This window comes from Mugil cephalus, chromosome 4 (assembly GCF_022458985.1).
Source record: "Mugil cephalus isolate CIBA_MC_2020 chromosome 4, CIBA_Mcephalus_1.1, whole genome shotgun sequence".
Lineage (NCBI taxonomy): Eukaryota > Metazoa > Chordata > Actinopteri > Mugiliformes > Mugilidae > Mugil > Mugil cephalus.
In genome coordinates, this window is record NC_061773.1 from 12,419,993 (window position 1) to 12,435,820 (window position 15,828).

Below are 15,828 nucleotides of genomic sequence, written 5' to 3' on the forward strand. Positions count from 1 at the left end.
ATTGTGAAAAACAACCTGCATCTATCGGCATCACAAATGCGAGTGGATTTCGCGCTGCCCCCTCTGGGAGTGAAGCAACAAAGCTGTTAAAAGTAGTGCATCTGCAAAGCTTCGTTTTAAACCGCTGGAACCACCTGAACTGAAATCCACTCAACAATCATGCGCGTTAAGTGTGCTGAATGGGAGGAAAAAGTGGAATATATAATGCAGACTAGTTCTCATGATACAGAGAAAAAAAACAACATTTGGGAAGACATTTGTTGCCCATGAGCATCTTGAGCATCTGTGTGTGCACTAGGTCCATTCAGCGCCGATCCTTGGGGGCGTTACTCTCACCAGAATGACTCCTATCGTACCCATGGTGGCTATAACTAGAGCAGAGGCAGCATTTTGGAGCACAAGAGCCTTTAAAACATATAGATTTGCAACAAGCTGCTAATCTGGTAGTGTGCAGTGAAATGCATGAGGGAAAAAGTTGAGCAGGGCGAGTGAGGATGGTTTAGCAAAGAGCTGAGCCGCCGTGAGATGCCAGCGTGGTTTTAATGATCTTTGGGTATTTAGTATTAAAAGTTAGAAAGTCTGCTGGTGGGATGAACAGCATCCTTCCAAAACATACCCTCTCACTTGATGTTTTAATGATGATGGCGTCTCAAGTGTGAGTCCAAATGTTCACTGCAGTTCTGTCTTCTGTACGTTTGTGTGCTTCTACTAATACAGTGAAGGCACACAACAATATATTTGATTTCATCTCCATGATATCTGCTCATTATTAAATGCTTTCACTGGTGCAACCTACAGTGGACAACCTTTCGGTGCATATTCTTGAAAGCTCATCTCTAGTTTGTTTGTCTTGATTTGTCATTTCTGGGTTCTGCTGTAGTGAGAAAAAAAAAAAGCTTTAAAACGCAACATACTCAATGGGAGAGAATCCACTTTATATGTAGACATGAGGACTGGACCATTAACCCTTTAATGTTTCGCCGGGGGCACATCTGTACAAGTGCACTTTGGATTACCGTAATTATGCCACAGTTTGGTGGAAGCGTTGTGACAATTTTACAGACAGTACCGTGTTATTACAGTAAAAGGAAATACAGAAAAAAAATGAGCAAAGGCACTAACTCACGGGATTTTCTGACCTTTCTATAGCCAAAATAATAAAAAAAAATAAGTCCATGTGGACATTTTGAGACTTAGGGTTACAGGTCCAATAAGGCTTAAGCACTCACAGCTCTCGGTCAAGGCTAAGAGTAGATGAATGACAATATTATTTTTGTTTATTTGATTCTTATTGTCACTGAGATAGTGCCAGCAAGTGATTTGTTTTTCCAGTGTATGTTGTGTTTTACAAAGAAACATCATGTTCTGTTACAAAAGAGACCACTAAGCATTTCCAGTTTCAAGCCATGACCACAATCATTTGCTAACCCCACCTAAGTCTTAGTTATTGTTACCATGACGATTGGAACGATGACAAACCATGGTGACGATCTTTCTCCCGACCTCACCTGCTGGTCTTTGTGGCAAATCTAACCAAACCTTAATTGAAGCGATTAAAGTGATGGCACGTCATACTGTGTGTTTATTCATTTTTCAGTTTCGGAAGGTCCAGACAAATCAGGAGGAAATACTTCTGTTTTTATCACTAAAGACTAAACATATATTACCAAAATATCTCTTCAAAGGAAACAAAGGGTTCCTTCAGTTCACACAGTTGGCTGCCGACACATGAGAAATGATGACTGATTCTACGACTGTGCAATAACCTGCTCCAGTCCAGGTGGTGGTGATGGAGAAAACACCAAAAGCAACACTGCAACAACAGCGAGCGTGGAGGGAGAAGTGGATTCAAAATGCTCGGCGACGCTGGACTTAAAGTAAGCAAAAAGATTTAAGGAACAACTGCTACCGCTGACGATGAGATGTAACAGCCGGACACAGTCGGCGCTGCAAGCGCAGGGATTCAAATCATTTCCCTATAACTTCATTTATGTCACGGTTCCTGATGCACTGAGTAGATTCAAAGGTCCCAAGAGGAAATGATGCTTTAGTTTAACACAGTACAGTCTACAAATACTATAAAGAAGACTTTATTTACTTGGAAAACGTTGACAAGGAAAATAATCCAGTCAGCAACTGTGTTTCCCGAATCAACGTAATTATCAAATTAGTAATCAGCGTTAATAAGATGTAATGAATGTGATGTCCTACTATGTGATATTGCTTCTAGTTGACACTGTGTCCCATAGGTGTTTTGTCTTGGCTGAGACCAGGTGACTAAGGAGGGAATGATTCGCAGCATTTACGTCAAATCATTCAGCGTAAAGACTTATATCACCCACAGGCTTGTTTCATTCAGGCTGATTGAACAGCTGCATGTGTTCCTCATTTGCTTTGTTTCAGACCAATTTGTTATCTACAAATAGCAGATATTGGGATTTGAGGTGCTGCGGTTTGTAACTTCGGCTACATTTCAGTGGGTAGGGGCTCCTCTTTGTGAGCTGTGCTGGTCTCAACAGTGAGCACTTGGTTTCTGGAGGACGGCCAGTTTCTGGTTAGAGCCTAAGTGCTCCCACATCAGCGTCCATACAGGGAGGACTTGGGTTGATGTGGCTGCTTTCTGGTGTAGTTATCCTTGTCAAGGTTGATGTCTTAAACCCTCGTATTTGTTGTGTCTTGTTAATGTTCCTGCTCTCGTTTATTCTGTTTCTTCCCCTGCAATTTGGTCTTTAAGCTGCTGTGATCAATATTTCCATGTTAACAGTAGATCAAATGGAGTTAGTGGAGCACGAAACAGAGTTAAAAGGAGACTGGATATTGGACTTGCATTCATCAGATGGACACAGACAGGACTCTGAATGAATGCTTGTGTTCCTCGGTGTGCTTGATGTGTAAATAAACCAAATTTGCAGACGTGTTCGTCTTCTAAAGGGGACGGGTTTGAAGCAGAGCCGTATATTAGAGAGAGTCTGGCCAACTAGGGAATGGACCGTCTGAGCTATCCCGCTATGCTGATTGGTTTTGAGCTGGTCACGTGTCTCACGGGCACCATGTTTGCTATATTCACCCATGGAGAAGTGGCAATAACTGAGAATTAAACTGGATTTAAAGTTAAACAGTCTACAGCTGCAGCACAGGATCGGGAAAACAAAAAGTGAGAAAGTCATGGGAGCAGACGATTTAAAGGAAGAACTGGATGTCAACTGGTTTCTCCCTATTATGTGAGGTAAATGTCACTGTCTCTCTTTGACATTTGTTAAGATTTTATATAGGAAAAATAAAGTCATACCATCATTAATGTGTACCTTGATCTTAAAAACACCCAACAATACTTTACAAATGAATTAAGTTTAACCAACGTATGCTAGCCTTATGCTAGCTAGTTAGCTACACCAAAGGCTTAGAAAAATAGCAGAAACCCATGTGTCCATGTAATTTATGTCCATGTAGACAGACAAATTTAATCGACATGTACCTTTTCCTCAGTTACTACCAGGTTATTATGGTTAGCGAGCTAATGTTATAATGATAATACTAAATAACAATAAGACTAGTTTAATTTTCACTATTTCTGAGTATTTATAATTTTCCTGAGTAATTTCAAACTTTTAACCGTGATGGATGAACACGGGAGACTGAGCAGCTCTGTGACTGATGAGGTTATTGGGCTACAAAGTATTTTACAGGTCATTTAAGGTATTTAAAGTAAGTCGACGGTCCTTTTACATGTTGAGAGACGTTGACATTTATTTGCCCGTAAATGGCGAAAATAAGCGATTTATTTCAACATAGCATATACGCCCCATAGGGTTACACTGTAGAGTCTTCCCTCCGATGTAGCAAACATGGCTCTGGTTTGTAGCTTGTTGCGCTGCCCTCAAGTGGGCGAAAAATAAATCATTGCAGGTTTAGGTCAACTGAAAACCCTGTGTTTTCAGACCTCCAGCGGTTTCACTTTCTCACCTAGGTGTAGCCATGTGGAAGTGTGCTTTAAGTGTTGGGTGCAGTTACTGGGGCAACAGAGCACGCAGAGCAGTGAAAGGCGGCTTTTTCGCTCGGTGTTAAGTCACCGGTGGGAAATACTCAAGTGCAGGGTGGTGGGGAATAAAGCGCATACATTTTAAATAAAAAAAAAAAATTAATTATTGACTCAAATTTCTGAAAGAGAGAAGAAAAAAATCATTCTGAACTACTTTCAAAGATGATCGTCTGGGAAGACGTTTCAGGAGAAAGTGAGCACAAATGGGATATGTGAAGTGCAGTGCAGCGTGATCACAGAGGAGTCTTGGATGTGCCTCACCCACATTCAGAAATCCACAGGAGCTTTGCTGCATTGTTACACTTTACTCAATATCTATCTATCTATCTATCTATCTATCTATCTATCTATCTATCTATCTATCTATCTATCTATCTATCTATCTATCTATCTGTGGCTCCTGACCACTGACATGTACCTGAAGTTATAAACTGCATTATCTCAAATCCCAATATATATTATATATCTGAATAGCTCATGACATCAGCACAGGAGGCGCGCTGAAATCAACAAACATTAGACCGTCATGCGGGAAAAAATCACAGATGATAGATTGTGGGGAAAAAAGGAGGCAACAGTTACTGAAACATCAGCGCTGTCACAGAGCTCATTCTCAAGCGAGGCTCTCATATCTGGCTTCATTGTAACTGTCTTCTTTTGGAGGGAAAGGGGAAGAGTGAAATAAGCCCATCACAAAAAGTCTTCAGCTCTCTTTTATTGCAGCCACGATAACTGGCGAAGGAAAGAATGAATCCAGGTGTTGCCCGGTAATATATTGGAAGCGCCCGTGGCTTTATATTAATGAGGTTTATTTATGCGTAGGAGGGAACAGGAGGTAAACAAGAGGAGTGGCGGTTTTGAGGCTGGCATGGAGGGAGGATGAGAGGCTGTGGGAGACAGCGGCGTCGTATCGCTGACTTTTATCTCTCGGTTTTTCAGGTTTTATTTGATGGTAAATTTGTTTCCGCAATTGTTGACCTGATAAACTTAACATTAATAGAGGCCAACTCTATTTAAATGTCACTTAATGTTTGAACCTGTGCACACATTTGGACAAAGACAAAAAGATTTAAAAATGAAGGAATTCCTGCATTATACAAATCAGAACTGGTGCTGTGTCATTTAATGACAATGTTATCAACAGGCGCCATCAGTCAGAGACTGGAGACCCAGGAAGAAAGAGTTGTTTGAAGGAATTTGTTGATAAAAACAAAGTTAGTCATACCCTTGAGATGTCATGAAGGTCTTCCAGACAGTAGAGCAAACCACTGTGTGCTTTAATGTATCACCGGGGATACGTTGAGGCTTTAAAGGGCTACAGTTACACTGGGAAACGTTTGCATCTCCGTTCTGGCAAAGAGACTAATCACAGAAACACTGACACTGCATACGTTAATCTTATTTTAAAGTCGTGCATCACTTCCTGCCACGGACCTTAGACAGCTTACAGTGTAGCCTGACATCCACCTCCCCAGACCGTGACAGGTGTAACTGGTCTGAAATGTATTTTTCTTGGTCCCACATCTCAGCAGCTGGACAGGCTCGGAATATTCAGTCATTTTAGTGAAAGTAAGTGTTGATCTGTGGGGAAACCTAACATAGCTGGCTATTCGCCGCTTAGTGGCTCAGTTACAGAACGATTCCAATACACCGGCACACACGTACAAATGCTTTCACCAGCGTAGTCCTTTGCGCCGTAGGGCAGCTTCAGCAAACATCGATTCTATGTTGGTGTAAAATGGATCACCATTGTTGGTCCAGCAATGGATTTAAAACTTTTACGAAAACACAGGCAGATTTGCTCCTAATTGTGCTAATGGATATGTAAAGTCTCACAATGTCACCTTAATGATTTGTGACCAAAGAAGTAATAATCACAATTAAAAAAGAAAATCTTTATTTCCATTTTCCATTCACCTGCGACTTCAGTCCGTTGACTTGTTGTGTTCAGCATTTCCCTCAAGTCATGGTTTCCCATCTGACAACTTCCTGGAGAAGATGAGTGTAACAGTCATTATCCTGCAAATATAGACCTGCGGGCACATGGATACCACCAGCCTTCCACCTATTTTGGGAACATGTGGTTGTAGCTTTGATCTCCGGTGTCTCTTTTACTCAGAAAGCAGTATTTCCCCCCACTTCCACTCCATTTTGGTCTGTTGAGGCCACTTATGGTGGAGAAAGTAAAAGAAGTGAAAGTGAAAGAGTGGATACCTCTTCCTGTTCTGTGATGCAGGCCCGGCGCTCACTGGGCGATTGTTGAACATCGGTGCACTAAAGAATTGCTCATTTTTGCAGCCATAAAAATCTCCCATGGTCCCCGAAAAAAAAGAAATGTCCTAGAACATTTCACTGTGGCTACTTTGTGCAATATCCACTTATTCAAATGAGTGAGAACAATCTCAAGAAAATGGCCTGAAAAAACAAAACACATGATACATTGGCAGTAACTGTTTCTGGAGTGCCATAGTTTAACTTCAGAAGAGGTACGCATTCATTAACTTTGTCAGAACAAACTATTTTCCTCTTAATGACAAGCAGCAAGAGAGAATGTTCATTAGATTGAAAAATAATAAACATTTAGGCCACTTGAAAGTGAGTTTATATTCTTTTTGGCAACGGCCAGTTCATCACTAGCGAAGAGAGAAGAAGAATTCCCGGATAATATTCTGCTGGAAGTCTGTGGTATGTACCCATCAACGTGTTGGGAACATTAAACGGACTTGGGGAAAGGTGAATGTAACTCGATGACAGATTCACAGGCGGGAGGCAAGATGCTCTCGAACCCTGGCGTAAGATAATGTGCATAATCCACTGCAGGGATGTTAAGTGCACTCATTTCACACTCCATTTCACACAACGCTGCCCTAGGAAGAATCTGTGTGTGTGATGACTCAGGAAATACACAACATCACTCTTCTGCTCCTTTCTGCTGTTGCTTCTCCGTATTGTTAATAATTTGGAAAAAGGCACTGTTTCTGAATTAAGGACACGCCCCAGGAAACGTCACAAGGGCCGAATCTGCGGCGTGCACGTAATTTGCACGTGCCGTATTTTGGTTGCAAATCACTTCGAAAGATGCATTGCCGACATTAAAATGCTATTTGGACGTGTACTTTCCACCTGTTGCTTTTGCTCTAAATTTACCACCCAGTGCACACGAATGAAATCTTAAACTCTCAAGAGATACTAATTGCTCGCTATATGTGATACCCTGTTACAAGGACAAACGTTTAATTTGCATCCATCAGCCTAAGAATTTAGAGTCTTCCCACTGAGCATAAATGGTCCATTATGGTAGTGAATAAAGGGTTTTTATGAACTCCCATCATGTGTGTATTTCCATAAACGTTTTAGACATGTATCTGTTTGAAAACATCTATACACAAGATACTGCAGATCTTCATGGGGATAAAAATGTGGTCCACTAATTGCAATGTGTGTTTTTTTTTTGTGTGTGTCTGATAAATATGAAAACGCCATAAGTGTTTCTAAAACTGAAAACTGAGCGGGAATGCTTGTGGGCATGCTTGTATGTAAATGCAACATGAAGGAGCAAATTAGTGCAAGGTTATACACTTGAATAACCACATGCCTATTTTCTTTCAGATAAAGTTAAGTGGTATTTATGTTATGGGGGGGAAATAGGGCCTCTTATTTAGCCTCCTGTCTGTGTGCCTAGAGTGGCCATGTTTGTTATTTCCCTAGTCTTTACTATAGAATTGTTTGGAAAACCTCCCCACTGAGCAGATGGCGTCTGCCGGGAGGAGAATGAAGCTGAAACCTGGGCACGCTGCACACACATTTCCCCATTTCCAGCGAAAGGGAACAACAGAGGCCTATTGGGAATTTAACCACGGGTCTCTTTTTGGAAACGCTGCACACGTTTGTTTATCGCAGTCCTCGCTCTTGGATCCGTGCAGCAGCTACAGCGAAAGCTGTGGCTCCTGGAGAGTCTCTACGAGGAGAACAGGATCCAGCCCCATCTCCGCCTCCTGGAATGATTTCAGCCACTTGGATAATCGCGCTGTCCGTCAAGTGAATGTGACGTGTTTATTATTTGACCCCTTCTTCGACCAGAATTAAAAGCAAAGAAGCGCCAGTCTCGGAGCAAGCTAGCGTACAGTATGCCGGCGAGTGCTCTTGTATTATTAAGCAGAGAATGAGGCAATGCTACAGTATCTCCTCGCTGCTGCTTACGCTCTAGCCCATGACATATTAAAGAGAAGTTAGCAGCAGGCAAACCAGGGGTCTTACGCTGAGTCTGCACTTGCTAAACTAACTCCGAGGATGAGATAAGCCAGGCAAGCTTGGAAAAGTAAATCTAAGGCTGTTTGAATAAGCCCTCCACCTCTCTGCCAGCTACAATCTACACACAGAGCGTTCCTTCCAATCTCTCTCTGGGGGAGATTTCTTAAGAGCGCTTTGTTGCTAGATCCAGGTAGGCGATCAGTCACTGCAGTTGTAAAGAACATGGCAACAAGAATAACCCAACACAAGACATAAAATCTATCTCATGGGATCGCAGAGGCTGAATTAAAATCTCTCTTTTGCTGAGTCACACTTTTTAGATAATTACCCTCGGATATGAAGAACATTTTCCCTCTTGGCTGTAAGTTCAGAGGGAATGCAGACAGTGGCATATTTGGCTGTAATCACGGCAACCCCCCCACCACGAACTGAAGCTAGGAGAGTAATATAACACAAAGCTAATCTCTGGCCCACAAAAAGGCCTGAGGGAGAAGCCCAAAATGGAAGCAGAATTAAAACAACGTTGTGTTTGTGTGTCAGGTAGGTCTCATGAACCTTGACCGCTTCCTCCAGTCTTATATTATATTCCAACAAGCAAACATCGCACATGCAAATTGAGCATAATACACGTCCCTGTCAACACAACAATGGCCTTGGAGTAACAACCATGCATAACTAAGTAACCTATTAAAGTTTGCTCTGGGGTGCACAGTAGCAGTCCCACATCAGCAGTTCTACTCCTGTCTCCAATCTCACTTCCACTGCCAGGAGGCAGCACATCTGCACAGCACAGTGACTGACAATCGATGGTTCACACACCGTTTACCCCCACACTCCCACCCACCCCAATACACTCTCGCAAAACACCACCCAGCCGGGGTGCTCCTCCTTGCGTGACTCAACTTGTTCCAGGACTGAGAGGGAGACACGAAGAGAGAAGTGGGAATGAGACAAATCTGGGGGGGCTGGGGATGATGAAGCGGTTGTTTGAATTCCGTTGTCTCTTTTCAGAGTCAAACTGGATTGCCTTGCGTTGAAGGGGAGATTTAGTCTATCCACGGTTCCGTCTAATCGCTTTCACAGCCGTAACCATAATTATATTAAAACCCTGCAGATTTCGACATTGAGTCATTCTTTTATCATATTTGGTGAGACTTCAGGCGCCTCTGCAGCGCAGCGAGGCACAGAGCTCCGCACAAAACGCTGCGCCTTAACGCATAAAAAAACAAAACAATCAATGCGCTCACGGTCCAGGGCGTTGCACTCATATTTTGTACGAAATAGATGCATGTACTTTCCAAAAACTGCTATAAGACTGTGAATCATGAATTCGCGTAAGTGCTGAACAGCTTGAGAAATGTTTTGCGAACCGTCCGTGATTTGTATCACGGATTCTAATGTTCAGTATGTTTCCAATAGCCTGCCTTACTTGAGCAGAATTAAGTCACGACGTTTATCTAAACACATGATATGATATGTCTTGGATGACCCATTTTTTGCAGCTTGTGTTGCTGTACTTACCCCCTTCCTCCTTTCCACGAAGAATCCTTTTTCTATAAGAAGTGACCCATATCCAAGGCAAAATCGCATCGGTTTTTCAATAGCAATATATGTAAAACCAAAGAAAAAATGTGGCTTACAAATAAAACCTCTAAAGATTGTTTCTGAATAGTATCCAGCAGGAATCTACACGCATTTCAAAGCTGCGTCGATCTCCGAAAATCATTTCGAGCGCTGTCCACGGAAAAGTGGTGCTGAAAGTCTAAAGTCCCAACTTTAGGCTGTGTGCGAATGGGGAATACACGGCACGTCCAGTGGAGCCACTCACAAATACAGCTCCCTGCGAAAAGAGGATCCGATTTTTACGGGATAACAGAGCGGAGAAACGCACATCCCACACCCGAGGCGAGTGCACTTTCCAACTGATAGACGGAAGAGCGTACGCGCTCCGTGCACTGGATGTGATTGATGTTAAACGCATCGCAGCACACCGCCTTTATCAGGGAAGAAATGCACCATCGGGGAAGGTGTGAATGCCCGATTACAGCATGTAATACCACCCAGCTCTCTGGCCGTGCTTATATCCGGAGCGTGACATGCAAGCTTTGCTTCAATTTGTATAATTTTTATTTTAAGCGTCTGCTGTCATGCCTCTCAGCAGACTTCACTGTTTATCTCTCTCTGTGAAGTCACACACAAAACACCCAACAACACACTATATATTTCTGACAGTCATTGACAATTACATCCAATTTACTTGTTTTAAAAAATATATATGCTGTATATATATATATATACACACACATACATCCAGTACAAATGCCTCAATTTATGAGACACATGTTACAAAATAAGATGCAGCAATTGAGTCTCATCCAACTAATGTCCAATCTTATGATTTTGAAATTATCTGCAGTACGACAGTGTTCAATCAATTCAGCTGTCACGCCGAAATGTGACGCTTCTGGGTCGGCTCACACGTTACAGGTGCTGTTGCGCAGCCTGTGCAGTATGTTCGGTCTCAAAGCGCCTCGGATGCTGTGCGTAGACCATGACGAACATATCAAGTCCAATCACTGAGTGCGAAAACTCAATCTAGATACTAGCGTTGTGTTGTGTTGTGTATGTGTGTGTGTGTGTGTGTGTGTGTGTGTGTGTGTGTGTGTGTGTGTGTGTGTGTGTGTGTGTGTGTGTGTGCACTCCACTGACTGACAGCAACCATACTCTGCAGCACAGTTATGAAATTGTGTCCGAGGGTATGCCTATGGTGTCTAGCCTTATCCGGCTACATATGCGAGACATTTGTTGACCTGAATGCCACTGATGGAGCTCATTTTTTTATGCTATTAATCTCCGAAAGTCCAAAAAGTGTACTGTGGAGAGACAAAGGACTTCCTCGGCTTTAATTAAGGCATGGGTGCATGGGATTGATTCATTCCCCGTGGTGTCCAGTGATGGTGATAATTCGGCTTTTGCTTCCTGTATATGCGCAGCTGCTATTTCTGCCTTCCTGATCACGGGGCCTAGTGGTGTGTGGAGGCTTTCACAGGTCTGAGTGGGTCACACCTGTGGAGTGCTGGACTGAGGCCACCACATCAAGGGAAAGTGTGTGTGCAGAGAGGGAGTTGAGGCGGGCGGGGGTCCTTGGAGGGGTGTGTGTCATGTCTCTGTGGGCCCTGGAGGCAGCTGAGCCTCTGAATATTCATCTCCTCCTCTAAAGCAAATTCCAGCAGCCTCCACCACATGACCGATCGACGGTCTGAGGCGTCCTGGGACCGTATAAGTCATGCAAAGAAAAAAATAATTAACTTGTACACATCGCTGAGCAGTGTTTTACATTTCTTTATTACCCCACAAAGAATCACCCTCCCCTTCCATCTGTCAGCTCTTCAAACCAGTGTTCTACTCCTATTTAGCACAGTTAGCATAATGACTGAGTTATCTAGCTGTGGAGAATAGATAGAAAACTTATTTCCACCAGGAGACCCATAGATGCCTCACTTTCTGCTGCAGTGCACTGGGTCTTGTCGAACGTGTCTGCTCTGAGGATAACATGCCACGCTGCTCCCCGTCCCTCTGTGCAAGACACACTCTGGAGATTACTTGTTTCAATTAGCTATGGGGCGGAGAGAATTTAAGCCATGTTAATTCCAGTCACTAGTGGAAATCCCAGTCAAAAAGACTAGCCACTCAGGCATAATCGCCGGCCCCCAGACGTCTCTCATTTCATGGATACATTAGTGGGATTAATCAATATGTAAATTGGGAGGTTGCAAGATTTTTTACTTTATTGATAGTTTTCATGAAAGGCTTAAACTTCTGCGGTATGTCCTTTTATGGCCCCTCATCCCCCTATCAAGACACCTTTTGTTTATTTTTATTTTTTGCTATGAAAGAGACAAATTGCTCTTAGATTTCTTTTTTTTTTTTACAAAAGAAATATTGATTATACTAGCATACTCCCCTAATATAACCTAATACTACTATTCTCACTGACATAGTTTCCTGCTTCCTTTCATTCTTTTAACAGTAACTGCATAGCAACCAAGCTTTTCTGTGATTAATTTACTGATAAAACATAGAAACACATAGAGCTTTATCCATCTTCAGACAATTTGGATTCTTAATGAGGCTATGTCTGTACATAGCCTCATATATATATATACACACACACACTGACCAGCTATAACATTATGACCACCTTCCTAATATTGTGCCTCCAAAACAGTTGTGACTCATCAGAGAATGGTCAGAGGGTCTCTGTGGATCAGGCTTGTGATCTAGTGAGTTTGGAGGCCAGGTGAACACCTCGTGACGTTTTTCATAGATTATGAGTTGTTCCTTAACTGTTTTGTGTGTGTGGGTCAGGCTGCATCCTGCTGGGGATGGCTGCTGCCATCAAGACATTGCTACAGGGTGGGGGTGCCTGCTCTGGTCTAGGTGGGTGGTACGTGTCTGAGTAACATCCACATGAACGCCAGGTCCAAAAGATTCCCAGTAGAACACTGTATTGTCACAAGATGGTCAACAAAATATACTTCTCCTGTCGGTGGTTTTAATGTTGTGGCTGATCGGTGTATATTGATGCTAAACTAGAAACAGAATCAGAAAAACAAATTGCACTGAGTCGAGGGAGATCTTTCTTTGCCAAAGAAAAACACTGATTAGTTGCAGAATAAAAATGGGGAGAGAACGAGGAGGCGACATGGACGCTCCTCAGTCAGTCTAATAAATAATAATCTAATTGATGGAACAAAATATGATGTTTGTGTTTCACCTCTTTTCATCAGCGTCTGTGTTATCTAATATTGAACTCGGAGAATATACACACTTGTCAGACTCGCACTTGATTATATAAAACTGAGACTGTCTAAGACACCCACAAGTCTGAAGACATGGAAATGAGTCAGTTTGTCACTTCTGTTTGCAGCACTATTTTTTTTTTTCTTTACAAAGATGAAACCGTTGAGCCAGCACAGACAGGTCGGCCATATGCTCCACATGTGAGTGATGCGTTTTGTTGAGATGGTGGCTGGCTGACAGCTGTCACTGCTGTGAGCTTTGACAGAGACTATTACATATATATATAAATTAAGTTTACAGTGCATACAGACCAAGAGTATGTGTCTCTGTGGAAACCTTGAGACACTGCGATAGCAGCGTCACATTACTGGATGTAGGAAGTTCTCTTGTGAACAACAGAAAACACAACTAAAAAGACTGATGATATTAATACAGACCAAGAACAAGAACCCATTAAAATATAATTAGTGGTGTAGAGGTTTTTTCTGATGTTAATGTCTCCCTCTCCTTTCTTTATCAAGCAAGCTGATGTTTTAAAGATGAATATCTGACACAAAAATCCGTGTTTGTTGCGTAAAAGTTGCCACTGGTGCTGATTTTTTTATATTACACCAGTTTCACTTACCATTAATATGCTGTTTAAATGACATTTGCAATCTCATGTAATAAAATAGGTATAATAAGTTGTTGAACTCTGAGTGAGTTAATGTAAAAAAATGAGCTTGGGCCTGTTGTAACTGGCATGATAGCAGCCCCTGGTGGTTGTGACATTTAACATCCTTCAATACCTTAATGGGTAATCAAAACATGAACCACCAACCCTTTCAATAAAAGTGCAATAGCAGCTCAAAGTAGTTGTTTGACTAATGAATAGCACTCATTTTCAGTCTGAGAGCCCTTTTTTAAGAGCATTCAGTGAAAGACGACTTCGTAAAACGTCGTGCATAAGAAAGTTATTATCTTACACGATGGCAACTTGCTGATATCTTTGCAGAGAGAGAAGGCAATGTCACTTTAAGCCAAGAAAGCCACAACACCGTAAATTGCTTCTCTTTATGTGTGAAGCCAAGCACAATCTATTCTGGCCTTGGGCGAGAAAGACAACACAATCTCCTGCTTATTTAGTCATTAACCTGCATATTTACCTGCAGAAGAAGGGTGCTTGAAAGGTTAATGTTGCCATTGTCTTTGCAGTCTTTCCATTAGGCAAACCTCAATCGCTGCATAGCCTTTGGTTGTGTGGCGTCTTCAGAGATTGCTCATTTACCTTTGCCACATTTGAAATGGCCGTGACAACTATATTTGCCTGCGAAATTATGGCAAACATGATGCTGTGTCTATTTCGCAGTCAACATACAACATATTGACTGAGCTAATTAAATTTTTACACCGTCTTCTAAAAATATACTCAAACATTGACTGAGATGTGGAGTGTTGCGCGAGCTACCAGCATTCATAAATAAATTACTGAGTTTGGGTGTAAAGTCTAGCTTGTTCAAACTGGTGATCTACTAAATCTAAAATTTATTTGCAAAAATACATAAAAAATATATATATATTTTACACTGAAATGTTATAATGACAAAAAAATAAAGGTTTTATATCATGAATAAGGAAACTGCTAGTGATTATACAACATGATCGTATTTTTTAGGATGTCATTTGAAACACAGTAAAAGAAAAAGCATGGTTATCGGAAACTACTACTCTTAGCATGCTCCACTGTTAGCAATGGTGGCTCCTTGATGGCAACAGTTAGCTTTGACTTATCACTGATCTTACCACTTGAACAGTAAATACTGTATTTTGTGTTAACAACACATCATAACCACAAGCTTGTGTCTTCCTTTTGAAGGCAGCGTAAATCTCCATCTGGTACAACTACATTTAGCTCTGCATATATTTGGACATTGACGCAAGTTTTGCTATATTAGCCCTTTACCAAAACATGTTAACGGTACAGTTATATAATCAATGTGGGCTTAAAGTGCAGACTCTCAGTTGCAATTTGAAGGTATTTACATCAAATTGGAGGAAGGGTTTAGAAATTAAAGCTCTTTAACATGTAGTTGCCTGTTTCAAGCGACCAAAAGTAACTGGACAGTTGACTCAAAAGCTATTACATGGGCTGCATGGGCTATTCTCTTATTAAACCTTAATCATTTAAGCAGGTAAATGGTCTGGAGTTGATTCCAGGTGTGGCATTTGCATTTAGAAGGTGTTGCTGTGAACCCACAACATGTGGTCGAAGGAGTTCTTAATGAAAGTACGACACACACCCCTTAAATTGACAAACAGCATCCATCAGAGAAATTGCTGGAATGTTAGTAGTGGCCAGATCATCAGTTTGGTACATTGTGAGAAAAAAAAAAAGAACACATTGGTGAGCGTTGAACTAAAGGCCCGAACTAAAAGGCCTGGAGGTCTCAGGAAGATAACAGTGATGGATGATCGCAGGATCCTATCCATGGTGAAGAAAACCCCTGTAACAACATCCACCCAAGTGAAGAACGCAAGTATGTGTATCAGTATCTAAGTCTACAATAGACAAAAGACTTTGTGAGAGTAAATACAGAGAGTTCACCACATCATGAACCCTCTGTAAACCCAAGCCATCAATCAGCCTCAAAAATAGAAAGGCCACATTAGACGTTGCCAAAAAACATCAAAAGATACCAGCCGAGTTTTAGGACAGCATTCTTTGGACAGACGAAACTAAGATCAACCTGTATGAG

At 41.8% G+C, this 15,828-nt stretch overlaps 1 protein-coding gene across 1 annotated transcript in view; it reads right to left on the reverse strand.

Moving 5' to 3' along the window:
• LOC125007270 (metabotropic glutamate receptor 4-like) overlaps nucleotides 1–10,273 on the reverse strand; it is a 172,640-nt gene extending 162,367 nt beyond the window's left edge. Inside the window, exon 1 of the mRNA XM_047583978.1 lies at nucleotides 9,812–10,273. The gene's annotated coding sequence lies outside the window, so the exon portion shown is untranslated. The remainder of the gene's footprint in view (nucleotides 1–9,811) is intronic.
• Nucleotides 10,274–15,828: the final 5,555 nt, after the last annotated feature.